A 12,567-nucleotide genomic window follows, 5' to 3' on the forward strand; every position below is an offset into this window, starting at 1 on the left:
CTCCCTGTCCACTTTACATGGGCTGAAAGTAATGCATGCACTTTAAATAGAGGCTGAAAAAGAGAGCGAAGGCAGGGGAGCGAGGTAGAACCGAGTGAATGGTGAAGAGAAACCGAGAGCCGGAGTTGTCGTCAGCTTACTGGAGGAGGAGAAAAAAAAATAGACGGCAGGACAGGAGTAGAGTCAACGGCAGACATGAGGGGGAGATGCTTGTAGTAGCTGGGGGTGAGGAGGCCAGCTTGAATGGAGGAGGGTTGGGGTGGGGGGCTGGCAGGTTCCCTCATTTGCAACCAGCCGTATCCATCCTCCCTCCGTTTCCATCCTTGTCTGTCCTTGGCAAGATTTAAAGATGCATGTCTCTGGCTGTCTTCCTCGTGCCGACAGAGGTTGGAGGAGTTTGTGGCAGTCCCTCAGGGGAGGAGACTCGGGTTCCTCACCCAGCGGAGGTGTCGTCTTTGTGGTCGGTGACCCTGGGGTTATTTTCTGCAGAGACGGGATTAAGCCTCCTCAGGTTCGGACCCCTCGCTTTGTTTCCTTCACACATGCCTTATTTCATTGGTGGCGGGTGTTGGGGGGGGGGATCAGTGGAGATGGTGCCGTGGTACGATAGTTGCTTCTTGCTTTGCAGCCACTGTGACATATTGCATTGTGCCCTTGCAGTTGCCTCTAAATCGCATATATCACAGCGTGTGTAATGTAGCGCCCTAATGGATGGCTTAGCGCCAAAGCACTATATATTTATATATATCATCTGACGAGACTGACTGGCGCAATAATAGCCAACTGTTTTTGTCCTCAAAAGTGTCTGTGCAAGTGAAGGTCATAAACGGACTTGTTACAGTCATCGTGATGAATAATGCGCCTAATTAAGCCTGGTTGTAATTCAAACACTGTGCAGCTCATCGGGATTGTCTCTCTATTTGTCTTTTGACTACGTTTTTTTTTACATTATATTGTGACTTAATGTGTCATTTTGGTCATGTCGGAACATTTCCTAATGTTGTTTGGGTCTGTTTGGTGTCCAATAGGTTAGTGTGTAAAATACAGTGGAATGATAAAACGGATCATTCAAAGTCTGCTTTCAGAAAGCAGCGTAAACACACCTTCTTTTATTAATCGTACTATTTTTGACCCAATTTTTCACACGCCCTTTTATAGTTTTGCCGTTTCACAAAGTTGTGTGTCAGCTGCGTGTGTAACCGTCATTTATTGTTTATGTACAGCAGATGGTTTTCTTGTGTAGATTTTTTTTTTCTTTCACCCCTAGAGGGAAAACGGCTGATCCCCGGAATGTGTGATGAATCCCATTTCCACCCTCTCCTCTCATCTCAGCCTGGTCTGAATATCAACCCCGCATAACTAAATATGACACCCCGATGAACACAAACCAACAACCGCAAGCACACTTCACCCCCCCACCCCACACACACACACACGCTGGTATGTTTCAGGAGCCGCACTTCATTATTTCTTCAGTGATGTGTTCAAGTTGCAAGAGACGCGCTCTTTGTTTTTCTTTTCCCGCTTGTTTATTTTCTTGCTGTGAGTCAGTGAGCATCAAGCTGGAAAGAGCAGCAGCCTTTGAACTGTGCCCTATCCCATGACTGCAGCCAGGGGTATTAACCCGGAGCCACTGAGAGGCTTAAAAAGCCATCAGCTCATTGTCCTGAGACACCCACAAAAAAAGCCTTCCTCTGACCCCCCCCCTCGTTCTTCTTTACCTCCTTCCCTCCTTTCTTCTGAATGTTTCTCGCTGGCCTCTGCTGGCATTCAGATTTATCAGTTTTTAGGGTCTAATGAGATAAGTGAGACTTAAGGGGAGTCCCTAAAGTGGCCTACGGCCTCCACATGAACAGATGTGATGAGTGCTGCCCATGGCTACGTCCTTGGGTGAGTGCTTCACCCCCTAACGCTCTTCCACACTCCAAAGTTGCTCGTTTTTAATCTTGCCATTGGGCAGTCTTAAACCCGTATCTCACTGAGCGGCAAAGGTTTGCAAGCGTGTGCGCAGGTCGCCAGTGTTGTTTTTGGGTCAGGGTTCAAAAACAGACGCAGGCACGGGGGGGAACATGTAAACTGCACACAGGAAGGCCGAAGCCAAATTTCTAACCCAAATATAGAGCAACAAAAGTATTGAGAATTTTTTTTTTTTTTTTTTTACAACAGAACGAGCAAACAAAAACTTGCAAACCATATCATTTTTAAAATGTTATTTTTTGCAACCTAACTTTCATAGTATAAATGTTTCCTGAAAGCGATCAGATGCATTTTTCCACAATAATTTTCCATAATTTTTCATAATTGTGGTTATGAGTAACGTTGTATCGGATATTTTCCATCGTTGTTTTTGTTCTGATCCCGTCTTCCCGCTGCTCCCCAGCTTTTAAGTCTCGATCCCGTTGCGGATCCATGAAATATAGGCCATTTGGTTTCCTCCCACTCTTTTGCTTCTCATGCCATATTGTCTACACTCCGGTCTGAAGGATTAATAGCTCCTTAAGTTGACTGTCCTTGTCATCGGCTCTGGTGGTCCTGCTGATGTGACCCAGCATGACCACTACCAAGCCTCAATGTTGTGGCTGCAGCCAGCTTCTTAGCACACATGCTGACTACCTGCTGTTATGCACCCATTTACCCCCCTCCCCCACTTTATTATTTCTTTCTAAATCATGTTTGTTCCAATCCAGAATTACTTCAAGTAAAGCCACTTGACATATGTGCTCAACGAATTAGAGCCATGCATGAGAAGTGGAAATTAGGAATGTACTATATTTTAATCCATTTTAATCCAATCCTCATATACCCATTTTTTTTCTATTTTCACCAGACATTTTGAGTAAAACATAATAACCTTTCCTCCACAAGAGTACAGCAGAACTACTTCTAGTACAACAGGACTCTCTAGAGAGTTTCGTTTCACCTGCTGTTCAGTTCTTTGAGGCTGTCCAACATTCCAGTCGGGATTATAGCGCGGCAAGGCAAACGGAAGCACAAATACGAAGGATTGCTGGGGATTTTTGTTTCTTTCTTTTTTTCCCCCCCAAGTGACCGTTTGTGGCCCAGCTGTTTTGTGGCTGTTAAAGGTTTGACCTTGGGCCAACTCTGGAGAAATTAAATGTGAGACTGAAGGAAAATCACAGTTTGTTTTAAAATAAATATTAAATAGCAATTCAGGCCATATGTGAATATAAAAATATATATGTCATTAAAAAGCATGTCTTTTGCAGTTAAAAATATACAATTGAGGAAAGATTTATTTTTTGTCTTGCTTGAATAAACTATAAGTTCGACAAAAAAAATATTTTTTTATATTTAATTTGTTTTCTTGTTCCACTTGCAAATATTTTTGTCTTTTAATGACCATTGATAATATGATTTATTCACCTCCTCAATGTTTTTATTTTTCCCAAGTGCTTCCTGCTCTACTCATAAACACAAAATGCAAACCAGCCTTTCGGTCATGTATACCTAAAAAGAAATGACAATTTGCAGATGTTTCAGCCATCGTATTCTTAATGAGACGCAGGGCTGATGTTGTTGTTATTAGCCCCTGGGAGAAGAGATGCATCCTATTTGTTGTATTGGATTGCAGACGGATTGTTTGTCTTGTAGCGGCCTGATGAAATATTCATTTGTGTCTGTGGTGTCTGAGTTGGCCCAAGCCTTTGCACGCTATTGGTGGAGAATGAAGTCCAGGTAGACATGTTTGGAACATTAGGGCGACTGAGTTTGTTGATCTCACTTGTCGACTTAAGACGTAAACAACAAACCAGGAGATTTTCAAAGTAGAAACAAATTGGCAGGATTCATTTACCAGGTCTGCAAAAGCATAATAAATCAAGTTTGTCACTCTACTCACATTTTCTTGCCTTTAGGATACAGCGAGAGAGAGAGCAATTCTGCACATTAAACTTGGAACACTCGTGTATACATTTTCTGGGGGAAGCCATCTTTGTTGTATCACGAGAAGGAAGAACATGGCACAGAGGCGGTTGAATTATTCAATTCATAATCGGCCTTTATGTCCTGCCTCCGAGCCGGGCCCCTCTGTTATTTTAGTGCATAATTGATAGTGCTCAGGAGTGGAAAAGTTAGAATAGCAGAAGTAATATGAAGCGAAAGTCTAGTCAGGCAGCACAAGAAAGGAAGAGGGGCGGCGGCGGCGGCAGCAGGCCCCTATAGGACTTTTTAACACCGAGCCTGTGTCGGCCTTTGCGGGGCTTTAGCGTTTGTAGACCAGCCAGACGAGCAAAGGGGGGCGAGGAGAGGGGGATAAAAAGGGGATAAGATGGGGATGAAAGAGGTGGCAGGGAGACGGGGATCCAGAGTAACGAGGCCTGACGCTGAGCCGGCCTAGAATGCGCTCCGTTTTGCCCCCAAAAGTGGCTGTATAGGACGCAGCTGTGTGCCAAAATAACATTTAAGCCTGCTGAATTTCACGGTGATTGGAAAAGTTTGTCGTTTTATCTGTACGGTAGACACACAAAGGAGTGCTGGCCCTCCAGCGAGTCTTTTCGCAGCTTTTTACTTGCTGGCTTGTGCAGGTGAGTGGCATCAATAAAGAGCAACCTTGGAGGAAGCGCACTCATTGCCCTTGTACGCCAAAGTAAAGAGAGGCTAAGTAAGGATAAATTGGGCGAGATGACCTCTTAAATAACGCGACAGGACCACATACACCTCTTTGACTTTTAAAATGTTCTTTCAAGGTTAATATTCTTTTTCCATAATAATGGCCGATATTGGCAAAAGACTTATGATATGTCACTTAATCAATGAAACGACCCATCGGAGGGTCGGCAAGAAACACCATCCTCCTTATTCGGAAAGTTTGGATGCCTCAGTCAAGGCTTGGTACACAAATTAAGGTCTGTAAATGTTTCGTGTGTTTGGTGTTCAATGGGCTTGACGAGTCGATCAAACTATAAGTCTATACGCTGTGGCATTATGGGAAAAGTTTTTAGCATTTAGCCTACAAGTATATTGAAACGTATTTGAAAGTATGTGCATTCAAACACAGCCGAATTATTTTGCAAATGCGCTCTAAAATATTACTAGTAAAAAAACCTCCAATTTTATTTAAACCAATATTTAGAAAATGACAGAATATAATTATCTGATTTACTTTCTTCTTAGACAGTGTTAAATGTTACTTGATTTTTTTTGTTTGTTACATTTTAAGTTCCTCTCTGTGTCCAATTTTCACGCTTTTGTAAATACGTTGTTGATCTTAAACGTATTACAAGTTATTTAAATGGCCCCTCCTTGCGTGAACGTCTCAGGTGAAGCTGTTAACACGGCCCCAGGTGTCGTCTATTTAACACCTCTCTGACCCTCGACAAAGCCTGACTAACTGCCGCTGAGCTCTCCCTTTTGTGTTCCCTAACAAAGCCTTTTAGCTTCTAATAACGCCACAGCACCGGTAGTGCGAAATGAAACCCGAGATAGCGTCCACTCCATCGTGGCGTCGGTGGGAACCGTTTAATCCGCTTCTCGAAACCAAACTAACGCACAACGGCCGAGGATCATGTTTGGCAAAGTGGCCCGCTTTGATGCGGGGATCGGATGGCGCAGGTCACAGACAAGTAGAACACAACTCTGAATACCTCCTGTCTTTTATAGAGCTGTGGAAGTACATGTGTTGGACAATACAGGGAGTGTGTGGCACCATAATGCTCCCAGACAAAGAACAAGGGTATCACGTTATGGACCTTTTATGATTGTCTCCTGATTTTGATGATTAAATCCGGTTTTGCGTCACTAATCTCAGGAAAGGTCACATCATGTCTGTTTGAAAAGCCCTGGGCTTAAAATCTGTGGATGATTCTGTTGAGATTTGTGATTTAAGTGCTGAAAAGTCTTAACATTTCCAATTCAGTTCAATGAGGATGGTATGCCTATCAATCTATAATTAAATATTATGTATTTATTGTATTCTATTTTATTTTTTATTTGTTTTTGAATTTGTATTTCTGATACACTGATAAACATCCATACACTGTAAAAAATAAAAGATGTTCCCTCAAAATTTTAAAGCAACAAATTTTGATGAAAATTTATGTTGGGCAATTCAACACAATATTTGAAAATTTGGTTTCCTACATTTTCAACAATCAAAAAAGAGGTTACAGAACTAATTTAACTAAAAATAACTCAATAACCTGTTTTGAGGCAAATCACTTGCTCTCTTTGTTTTGCCAACTAACATCATTGCCATAAACGGCAACAATTTATACTTTCATTTGTTTCAACTTAAATGTAATAATAATTATTTTAAATTACATGTACGTATATATATATATATATATATATATATATATGTGTATATATAGTAATGCCACTTTTTTGTTTTTGAAAGTACATTTTACCAGAGTTGCTCCTATATGACCATGAAGCCGGCGAATGGAAACATTAACGGCGATACGTCTCACCAAGTCATAAAAGCAATTTACGAGTGCACTTAAGGCCTATACACCTAGTGGCGCTGCCCCATAAAGATGTAGACAGAAGATTGCACCAAACTCCTTCCAAATACACGCATTTAAAAGTATTAAACGGGGATCAATGAGCGATAGCTCTCCTATTAATCTCAGATTTACCCATTCTTTTCTAATTAAGCTCTCCTTTTTTTTTTCAAATTTGCGGCATTTTACAAGCTTACCATTGATCTGTGCTATTGTTCTCTTCCTGCGGGCTAAATGCCGCATTGAGTCGTTTTCCCTCACAAGCTCCTCAATAGATGTTTTTAACTTTTTAAAATTTTTTTTTTTAGGATCTGCATTCAACTCTGTACAGACCTTTAATGGGTTGATTTTATTTGTTGTTTGTAAAAGAAGGGCTAATTAAGTTTTCAAAATAATTTTAATTAACTGAAGCACCCAAGTCAACATGGCTGCTTGGAAACAATGCAGGCAGCCTTCTGTGAAATACAATTTTGCTCATCCGCCATTTGGCGTGTGCGACTACGCTTAGTTGAGCTCCTATGCTAATTTATTTACAGCGAGGCACCACATGCCAACCCTGGCCTGCTATCAGTGCCGGCAGGTATGGATTGCGTCTCACGGCAAAAGTTAATCGAGGAAATCCTCCTCCTACGTCACAAGCGGGCCTGCACTTTGCAGTTTTAACATTAATCCCAGTCCGATTCTAATCGGAAGAGACCACGTGACCTTTTGCGTGGTGGCCAAACCTCGGCTCATTACAACAACGACCCTCCATCAATATGACATAATAGCGTATTACTGCGCCGCTAATTACATTGAACAGGGGCGAGATGAGCCAACTGCATTTAATTGCTTTACTTGTTTTTGCATATTTAAACGGAGCTATACATCAGCGGCGCGTTAACATAGACAAGCTATGTGCATCCCAAATGTGGTTATTTTCTGTACTGTAATGAACCCTCACATTTAAGGCTAATTTAGTGCAATTAGCTGGCGAGAGTTTAATCAAGAAATGCCATTGCACAAGCCTGTAGATGCCATTTAGTTTAACCGGCACCATCTGATGGATGATTAAGGATAAACTGTTTTTTGGGTGCTACAATTATCTGAACAAGTGTTATTTATGTGTAATTTTAAGTCCAAGCGTTAAATAAATGTCATCGCAAAATTCAAATGAGCAGCTCAGATTTTTTTTTCAAGTGTGCTGTGTCTGAGTTAATGAACATCTCCATTTTAAAAACATCTTTAGAATGTATTTTTTTGAAAGCGCCTGCTATTCTTGACGCTGACCATTCCATTTGATTGCATGTTAATTTTTTCTACCTTTTTATGCAAATACTCACACATATCTGGAGTCCAAATAATCCCCCTCCTTCTGCCTTTGTTTACCCCCAGTGTTTGGCCTCTTTAATTGGAATTTTTTCCAGTGTTTTACCGTCTCGTAATGATTTTATTGCAGGCTGTTTTACACCAGTGTCCAAACCAGCAGCCTGGGGAAGATTTAGTGTGTTGCTTCTCCTCCGTACTGAGCTTTAATTGGAAGGTCAGGGGGACGTGTTTCAGACTAGCAGGAGATCAGCGCGCACCGCCGATGTAAAGGTTATCCAAACCCACCCACAGGCGTGAAGATGTAATTTTCTTATTATTTTAGCAACCCTAAGGATGGTGGATATTCCACGGCTGAATTATGCCTTTAAAGCATCATTAGTGGAGATTTTATTGCATGCGCACCCCGTGTGCATCATTTGTACTCTGGTCATGAGAGACGTATGTGCTATTTTGAAAATATCAGCAGGTGAAATTGCCATCTTCTCACACCGGGAAGATTCTTTCCATCCAGCCCAGCCACGGCGTCTCTCTTAAGAACAGCTGCCTCTGGCCGTGCACGGAATGCCAGCAGTTTAACCACACTCAGACGTCTGTGTGCTTGTCGTTCCGAGGGGCTCCCTTTCTTCATTTCGTGACGCCTTTCGTGTCTATCGCCCGCTGCCCCTTTTCTCACGCTTGCCCGGTCTTGTTCTGTTGATGGGCTTCGGGTCAGAGTGAGGAGGATAAGTGGTCGATGTCTGGCGTGCGCCGCCAATGTAGGCGAGGTCATGTGGTGAACTCCACAAAGATCACTCTGGAAGATTCTTGGCACGCAATGTCCTGAATGCTACATGCAGACTGCATTTGGCCAACCTGCTTGTGTATCCAAGCGTGCCTTTCCACCAGCCTTAGTAGTCGTGCTACAAATATCGACAACAGAAGGCAAGGTGAAGGTTCCGCAGACCAAGAGGCAGAATGTGCTGACCGGGGCATCCGGCAACAAAAGACGGCAGCGGCGGCTGTGTGCTTCGGGGAGAAAGAAGATATACCGTGAACGGACTGGCAACACTCCTCAATTTTAGTCCTCTTTTTTCTATCCCTCCTTTCTTCTCTTTCTAAAGAAAATAGATCTTCTTGTCCCCCCGGCCGCTCCTTTTTCTTTTATTTAATACCCCTCCACAGTTGCTGAGCCCTCACAGCAAGAATCGATACAGTATCTGCATGTATGCTGGGATAAAATACAAGCACAGCCCCTAGTTCTACACTTGGAGTCAGCGATACATAAATAACGTGTAGGACAAATATCAATATTGTGATGTATCGTGTCATTATCTTTCACGCTACGGTGTCATTGGACCTATCAATCAATCGTCATTCATATCAACACGTGATGTCATCATTTTGGGCCAGCCCACGACTCACTGCTCCGATCTGTTTGTTTTGATTAAAAGTCGTGGCACCGTTTCAAAATGTGAGCCAAATTTTGTTTTAATGAACCAAGTGCTGACGACTTTGGATAGCTAGCGATGCTCACTTGCAATCTTATTCATGATGAGCGCTATACAAACTAGATGAATGTGCCATTTTATCATTAGCAAAATAGTGTTCCAATCCCAAGTTATTCTCTCGTTCTTTTTATTGTCACTTTCTCCTTATGTCCCCATGCAACTTCCCGCCACCCCTTTAACAACAAAAAAAAAATGTCTATCCAATCTAACCTGGGCCGTCACCCTTTGTGAATTTAATCAGTTTACGTGTACAGGCGAGCTCGCTCTCATCACAGCAAAGATGTAATGCAGCAAGGTGAGAAAGTTAAGAGATTGAAAATGCATTTACGGTGGCCCTCGTCCCCCTCTTTGCCTCTTCATCCTTGAGATGGCTTGTAATGAGGCTGAGAATGTTCTCATTGTCAATGCCGAGGCTTGCTCAGAGGTTGCTATGAAAGTCCAGCTTTCTTTCTTTCTTTTTTTTTTTTTTTTTTTTTTAAAGAGGACACCGAAATCAATATAGAAATATGTATATTTTTGGAGAGGTGGTACATACATGTTTGATGAGAGTGGCAGCTCAAATGTGTGGGGAACATGCGAAGACACAAGTCTCGTCAGTTAATCGGGATAATGTTGGATCTTGCTCAAGTTGCAGCTGTCACAGCAGCAACAGCATAGACGGAACACACACAGCTTTACAGACATGGACGGATTGTCTGCAAAAAAAAAAGTTTTTCCTTCAGCGCTCACCTGCTGATTCAGGCTAATTTAAATGTGAAGCTCTGTTTGTCATTTAGTGACAGATTAGATATAGAAGCAATTCCATGACAAAATGTATTTCACTAATTTGACTTCTAAGAAAAGTCACCCAAGAAATCTTAAATCTGGAGAGGTGTGCGGAACATCTCCAAGAACCACCTAAATTTTTTGCTACCTCCCGCATAAGTAGAAAGGCCGCATCCTGTTTTGGTCTTGTTGTTTTGAAGACGACGGTGTTATAAGACATCAGGGCAAACAAACACAAAAGGATATATGCATGCAATTCAAACAGCCACTTAGTTGGAAATGGAAGTCTTCGTGTAGCGTCTAGATCGAAGGCAATATTCACGTTGAATTTTCATGTTTACGTTTGAGCCGCATCTCAAAATTCCCTTGACCCTTCATTGAATTGCATTTGATTTATGTTGGAGGTGGATTTTCTTTAGAAAAAAAACCAACATAAATAAAACATGATTTTCTTTGTTATACCTCTAAAGAAAAATGCAAGCCTGGATTGTGTTTTCCTAGCAGATTTTTGACATGTTTGAAACTGTGAGTCGTGCTCTGTCAGACCTATATTAGCATGCATGCTGGGATGACTTGCCGCATCAAATCAATTATGCCTTTGAAGATGCATGAATATGTGCAGATAGACTTAATATTTAGCATTTTAAACACTACCTTCAAGTAGGTGATGATTAGTCAGATGCTAAATATATTTCGGTGCAGCTCGGTCTAATGTGCTAATAGCAGGTCAGATCAGAGTCGGTGTTTCTGTGTTGTTGTTTTGAAAGAGGAAGTTCATTTGTACTTAATGAGTGGGTTCTTAGCTCCTGCTGCGCTTTAAGGAGGTAGAGGAAAAAAAGGTGGGGGGGTGCATGAGGGGCTCCATAGATTAGACACCATCTGTTGGTGAACACTTAGCAAGACACAAAGTGAGTGCACACACGTTAAACAACATTGACACGTCTTCACACACTACCCAGCGGAACTATGTTTTTTTTTTTGTTTTGTATTCTTCCTTTGGTATTCTTCTGACTTACTTCCAACTTGCCCCTCTTTCCTGTCTGATCTGTGAATCATGTTCCCCACGCTGCCTCGCAGGTCTCCTGCTGGGAGTAATCATCTATTAAAGAGGACACATGTTAATCTTATGGCGTGTGCGTTTGCGAGTATCTGTCCGAGGGCATTGTTATGCCAACACGGCATGTTTTGTTTCACCCCGGCACCCCTCTGCGCCAGACTCAATCCCTCCCTCCTCCCTCGCTCAAGCACCCGTGTTATGTGTTTGAAGAATTTGTACAGTTCCAAGTTCAGAAGAAGTGTTAATGTTTGTAGGTGTGTACGTGAGTGGCATTGTTGCCGTTTGTTGTTTTCATCCGAGCGCCGGGATTCGGTGACACTTGCGAAGGTCTAAGATGACTCGGTGGGTGAGGGTCAGTCATCACCGTCTGCCCTCCATCGCCTCCTCGCTCAATCTTGCCATCTATTGCTTTCATGTGTTGCCTTCTCGCTGTCCTGTGTGGCTCGTGGTATGTGGACTTTATTAAATTTTCCTGCGGGAGGGTGATGGAGAAGACAGGCTGGGGATCGGAGGGGGCGGTCATCGCTTCTTTCATCCGTCTGTCGGTTTTTATTCCTGCCAGGGGACTCTGGTCGGTGGGTCTTTGGGGCGGGGTAACCCCAGGAACGTCTACTCTCTCTGGGCCTTGTGCTTTATGACAGGCTCCTGATTCTGTATGGAGGTCAGATAACGGAGAGGAGATAACAAGATCTCACTCCCTCTCTTTTCAAATATTAAACCGAGGCCACGGTGCTCAGAAGTGATGACGAGAACTCGAGAAATCCAGCTAGACGCCGAATGTGATGCTGAGTGAAAATACAGGGCAAAGAGCTGCTGTTTATCAACTAATGGGAAAAATACAAAAGGGGTTACCTTAGCAACCAGAAAGTGGAATGTGCATTAGTAGCTAACCACGGACAGGCTAAGAGTAATTCAAATCAGATGCATATTTGAGCAGGACAAAAGTGCAGCAACCTTTGTAATCTGCTGGCTCGCTTCTTTTCACAATCAATCTGGTCCATTCGATAATTATGTTTTAAGTGAAATGAATGCACGTTTTAATAAGAGGAAGGACAAACATGGAGCGGAACATCTGAGGTCCAACACAATGTCCCAGAAACAAAACAGTTCTTGCCATAGGTAGTAAAAATACAAATAACTCATTCAAGAACCAAACTGTCACCATGACAACAAATTTGGTTGAATTTCTAATTGTATGGCCTCGGGTACTTTTGATTTAAGTGGTTCCTCTGTAACTCAAATAACTGCGTTAGTGCACATTTTGAAAGCAAGATTATATACTACGCTTATTAAAGGGGAAGTTTTGTTTTCATTTTTTATGACTCTACAGTCTAAGCTGTGACTTATCATTTTGCTTTACAGTATCTTGTCCTCACTCAAGCTGTGATGACGCTGCAATGTTTTTGTTGTTATTCTATTTTTTTTTTAAAACACCATGAATCACACTGCGGTGTATCCTGGGGCTCGCTGACTCACTCTATCTTTCTTA

The 12,567-nt window shown here is 42.3% G+C and overlaps 1 protein-coding gene across 2 annotated transcripts in view; it reads left to right on the forward strand.

Annotated features, from left to right (window-relative positions):
• efna5b (ephrin-A5b) overlaps window positions 1–12,567 on the forward strand; it is a 75,565-nt gene that overhangs the window by 8,352 nt on the left and 54,646 nt on the right. The window lies entirely within an intron of this gene.

This window comes from Syngnathus floridae, chromosome 5 (assembly GCF_059516105.1).
Source record: "Syngnathus floridae isolate MCC-2025c chromosome 5, RoL_Sflo_1.0, whole genome shotgun sequence".
NCBI classification, from domain to species: Eukaryota; Metazoa; Chordata; class Actinopteri; order Syngnathiformes; family Syngnathidae; genus Syngnathus; species Syngnathus floridae.